The following is a 5465-nucleotide window of genomic DNA, read 5'->3' as shown; positions in this document are numbered from 1 at the left end:
ACACACACACACACACACACACACACACACACACACACACACACACACACACACACATTTGACAGTTCTTTTTATCTTCTCTTCTTATTGCACAGACGTTTCTTCGTGTGAGGACCAACAGACATACAAGACTGAATGGTATGTGGTCAGAAATAAATGTGATTTCAAAGAAGAGCTGTTTGTCGGTTCCGATGGGTGGGGTAGTTGGGTTGCTGCTTTTGCAATGGGGTATTTGGCTGTAAAATTATACTCAAAAGGCCAGTCATCGGGTAGGATATATTTATGGAGATTGTTAGAAGAGGCATTGAACTGGGGGCAACTGAGCAACCAGTCTGACTGTCCCTACAACTGTCACTGAGAGGAAGTGTCCCTTTTTGACCTAGCACCAACACGAGCAGAGGATCTATTAACCCCTTGACCTTTCACCTCGTGATATGTTAACAGTCGATTACCTCCGCTGGTGCAGGTGCTACGCCAAACCCACCCCATTTCATCCCCACAACGAAACTCCCCAGACAGCACACAAACTGGTAAGAGGCACGAGCCACAATATGGCCGACTTTATACCCCAATAATTATATTGAGAACTATTCTCACAGAATAGACTCACAGACTATTTTTTTTTTATAAATTATATATTTTGGGAAACAGACTTTTGATTTTTCAACCATAAACACATAAAAAATGTTTAGACGAGCAATTTTCCACATTGTAGCTCGTAGTCTGCTGATCGTTCGCCATATCTTTGCTGTGCAGTACACGTGTATAAGTAGTTACTTCTGAAACCATGGTTTGTCCAGTATCCAGTAGAGAAACCTACCTTTCCTCCTCCTCTATCTCCAACGTGAATAGGTCTCCGTTGGCTTTGTCGAGGTCTACTAGCTTTTATGACAGATTATACAGTACAGTATAATGAGTTTCTAAAGAGACGTCGGGGAGAAGATTGGCCTCCTCTAGCTGTTAGTTAATCAGCCTGTCTTTTTTTTGTCCGTTTGACAAGATCTGCGTCCCAAATGGCTCCCAAATGGCACCCTATTCCCTGTATAGTGTGCTACTTTTGACCAGATCCTCATGGGCCCTGGTCCAAAGTAGTGCACCATAAAGGGAATAGTTTGCCATTTGGGACACACCCGAGGCCCTCATCTATTACCATCTCCTTAACCCTCATTATCCGGGTGGGTCATGGTTAGTGGCTCTCTGTCCCTGGTGGCTACTGTCATCCTACTGAAATTACACTCTCCTAAAAGTTAATGTCCCCATAGGCAATCTGCAGTTAAGAAAACAATTTAAAAAAAAAAGAGAAGTCCACAGTTATTGTTCTACTGTGTTATGTTTCTTATTGTGTGTGTCATTTAGTGTGTGGGGGTAGGGTAGGGTGTGTGTGTGTGGGTGTGCGTGCGTGCGTGTGTGTGTGGTGGGTGGGTGGGCAGACGTATTTAACTATACTTGTGGGGACCAGAAGTCCCCACAAGAATAGTAAACAAACACAAATGTTGACCAACTGGGGACATTTTGTTAGTCCCCACTATGTCAAATTCTATTTCTAGGGGGGTTTAGAGTTAAGGTTAGAATTAGTGTTGGGGTTAGAATTAGGTCTGGGGTTAGGTTTAGGAGCTAGGGTTAGGGTTAAGGTTAGGGCTAGTTTAAGGGTTAGATTTAGGATTAGGGGATAGGGAAAATAGGATTTTGAATGGGACTGCATTGTGTGTCCCCACAAGGTTAGTTATACAAGACTGTGTGTGCGTGCTTGTGCACGTATTTGTCTGTATTCCGGTCTATATTTATTATTAGGAGCGTCTTTCATGTTTACCCCCATTGTTAGAAAGCAGACGCAATACCTCTCTACTTTACCTCCTTCCTTCGGGTATTTATGTGGGTGTTTACTGTACCATGTGTTGCTCATTCACTCCAAATAAGGAGTTGTGCAGCCAATTGCTAATACTTAGCTCTACGGACATATTCTAGTTAACCCTCTCTGCATGTCTGTCTGTGTGGGTGCTCTTTCAGTCAGGATCGGCAAGCTGAAGAGGAGGAAAGCTGACGAAGTTCAGGTATATTCTTAAATAGTAACTGGCATTGTATTGTAGGCGACAGTAGCAAGTAGAAATGTATTGTCATGAGTGTTGTCCTGGATGCAAAACTGAGCAATTTCCTCTTAGATAGGCCAGCTGCAAAGTCAAAATTGGCATTATTGTACAAATTCATGAAAAAATGTGCTTTTTGTTCTTAAATTAATGTAAGGGTTAGCCATTAGGGTTAGCAGGGTGGTTAAGGTTAGGGTTTGGTTTTCTAAGGTTGGCATGAATGATTCGGGAGACAGGCGCAGGAATGCGTAAAAGTCTTTTTTATTATAACCAAAATTACGGCGTGCCAAGGCACGGGGACGAATCCCAAACAAACACCTAACAAAAACACAGTGTTGAAACCCAAACAAAAGAGCGAGGTGTACCTTGAATAAATAACACACGTGCACAATGCTTAACACACGGGATGAGACCGTAACCATCTGCAAAGTCCACAAAAAGCACAAAACACACAGCACAGGTACTCACACACACCAACGGACATTGTAACAATAATCGACACCCCAATGGAAACCAAAGGGCACATAAACTCAGCAAAAAAATAAACGTCCTTTTCAGGACGCCTAAGCCAGTGCTACAGGGAGACAGGATGGACAGCTGATCGTCCTCGCAGTGGCAGACCACGTGTAACAAAACCTGCACAGGATCGGTACATCCGAACATCACATCAGCGGGACAGGTACAGGATGGCAACAACAACTGCCCGAGTTACACCAGGAATGAACAATCCCTCCATCAGTGCTCAGACTGTCCGCAATAGGCTGAGAGAGGCTGGATTGAGGGCCTGTAGGCCTGTTGTAAGGCAGGTCCTCACCAGACATCAACGTCACCTGTGGGCTCAAATCCAGCAATTGGACCAGACAGGACTGGCAAAAAGTGCTCTTCACTGACGAGTCGCGGTTTTGTCTCACCAGGGGTGATGGTCGGATTCGCGTTTATCGTCGAAGGAAGGATCGTTACACCGAGGCCTGTACTCTGGAGTGGGATCGATTTGGAGGTGGAGGGTCCATCATGGTCTGGAGCGGTGTCACAGCATCATCATCATCATCGTCATCATCGGACTTAGCTTGTTGTCATTGCAGGCAATCTCAATGCTGTGCGTTACAGGGAAGACATCCTCCTCCCTCATGTGGTACCCTTCCTGCAGGCTCATCCTGACATGACCCTCCAGCATGACAATGCCACCAGCCATACTGCTTGTTCTGTGCGTGATTTCCTGCAAGACAGGAATGTCAGTGTTCTGCCATGGCCAGCGAAGAGCCTGAGTCTCAATCCCATTGAGCACGTCTGGGACCTGTTGGATCGGAGGGTGAGGGCTAGGGCCATTCCCCACAGAAATGTCCAGGAACTTGCAGGTGTCTTGGTGGAAGAGTGGGGTAACATCTCACAGCAAGAACTGGCAAATCTGGTGCAGTCCATGAGGAGGAGATGCACTGCAGTACTTAATGCAGCTGGTGGCCACACCAGATACTGACTGTTAGTGTTACTTTTGATTTTGACCCCCCCCCTTTGTTCAGGGACACATTATTCCATTTCTGTTAGTCACATGTTTGTGGAACTTGTTCAGTTTATGTCTCAGTTGTTGAATCCTGTTATGTTCATACAAATATTTACACATGTTAAGTTTGCTGAAAGTAAACGCAGTTGACAGTGAGAGGACGTTTCCTTTTTTGCTGAGTTTATATACAAATACAATCAGTGGGAATAGGGGCCAGGTGTGCGTCATGAATGATTTTATGACTTTTGTGATTGTGCCAGCTAGTGACCACTGCAAAGCTGCCTCCAGAACAAGATTCATGATAAAAATGCTAACCTGCGCGACAGCAAGCTTAGCTATTCCTTGGCAGCAGTCATATTGTATACCGTACTGGATGTCTTAGAAAGATTGATGACGGATAGGTCAGGTGAATTGGTCCTGAAACAGGTTAAAAGAGTGTTGTGCCCATCTGTGCTTAAACCCCTGATATTGTTTGCTGCCCATTAGGCTCAGTGTGGCCATGTTTCTACTGTACCTTAGGTTACCCCTAGGAGATACATCAGTGACAACCAAGGGCTATGAGATATGCATTTGCGTTAGGCAAAAACAAAATGGTGTGTGTGTCTGTGAGTTTGTGTGTATGTGTCTGGCTGCGTGGCTTCATCATGCATACGTGTCTGTGTGTGTCTTTTCAGGACATTTTGGTGGACCTGGGAGGAGAGGGGGTGCAGTGGAGGGAGCGGAGGAGGTTACAGATGACATCCATGCTGGGGGGGTTTAAAGGTAACTGGGTGACCCTCTGACTGGGTCTTGGYTCTGGTGCAGTGGGGTGGATAATGTGACTGGGTGGCGGATAGAAAGACACTGGACCTTTCAGTCCAGATTATGCTGCAGTATCTATAAGGCTGAATTTGCGCTCCCTTACCTAAGAAAGCACTATCCTAAGTACACTGCTCAAAAAAAATTAAGGGAACACTTAAACAACACAATGTAACTCCAAGTCAATCACACTTCTGTGAAATCAAACTGTCCACTTAGGAAGCAACACTGGTTGACAATAAATTCCACATGCTGTTGTGCAAATGGAATAGACAAAAGGTGGAAATTATAGGCAATTAGCAAGACACCCCCAATAAAGGAGTGGTTCTGCAGGTGGTGACCACAGACCACTTCTCAGTTCCTATCTTCCTGGCTGATGTTTTGGTCACTTTTGAATACTGGCGGTGCTTTCACTCTAGTGGTAGCATGAGACGGAGTCTACAACCCACACAAGTGGCTGAGGTAGTGCAGCTCAATCCAGGATGGCACATCAATGCGAGCTGTGGCAAGAAGGTTTGCTGTGTCTGTCAGCGTAGTGTCCAGAGCATGGAGGCGCTACCAGGAGACAGGCCAGTACATCAGAGAGACGTGGAGGAGGCCGTAGGAGGCAACAACCCAGCAGCAGGACCGCTACCTCCGCCTTTGTGCAAGGAGGAGCAGGTGGAGCACTGCCAGAGCCTGCAAAATGACCTCCAGCAGGCCACAAATGTGCATGTGTCTGCTCAAACGGTCAGAAACAGACTCCATGAGGGTGGTATGAGGGCCCGACGTCCACAGGTGGGGGTTGTGCTTACAGCCAACACCGTGCAGGACGTTTGGCATTTGCCAGAGAACACCAAGATCGGCAAATTCGCCACTGTGCTCTTCACAGATGAAAGCAGGTTCACACTGAGCACATGAGCACATGTGACAGACGTGACAGAGTCTGGAGATGCCATGGAGAACGTTCTGCTGCCTGCAACATCCTCCAGCATGACCGGTTTGGCGGTGGGTCAGTCATGGTATGGGGTGGCATTTCTTTGGGGGGCCGCACAGCCTCCATGTGCTCGCCAGAGGTAGCCTGACTGCCATTAGGTACCGAGATG

At 46.5% G+C, this 5465-nt stretch overlaps 1 long non-coding RNA gene across 1 annotated transcript; it reads left to right on the top strand.

Annotated features, from left to right (window-relative positions):
• The first annotated feature begins 92 nt into the window (after positions 1 to 92).
• On the top strand, positions 93 to 4503 carry LOC139028930 (uncharacterized). The gene is made up of 3 exons (XR_011481142.1): positions 93 to 138; positions 2008 to 2051; positions 4257 to 4503. It is a non-coding gene; the product is annotated as an uncharacterized lncRNA (long non-coding RNA).
• Positions 4504 to 5465: the final 962 nt, after the last annotated feature.

Source organism: Salvelinus sp. IW2-2015, linkage group LG16, assembly GCF_002910315.2.
Source record: "Salvelinus sp. IW2-2015 linkage group LG16, ASM291031v2, whole genome shotgun sequence".
Lineage (NCBI taxonomy): Eukaryota > Metazoa > Chordata > Actinopteri > Salmoniformes > Salmonidae > Salvelinus > Salvelinus sp. IW2-2015.
The sequence above is the reverse complement of the archived record's forward strand: the minus strand, read 5'-3'. Positions and strand labels throughout refer to the sequence as shown.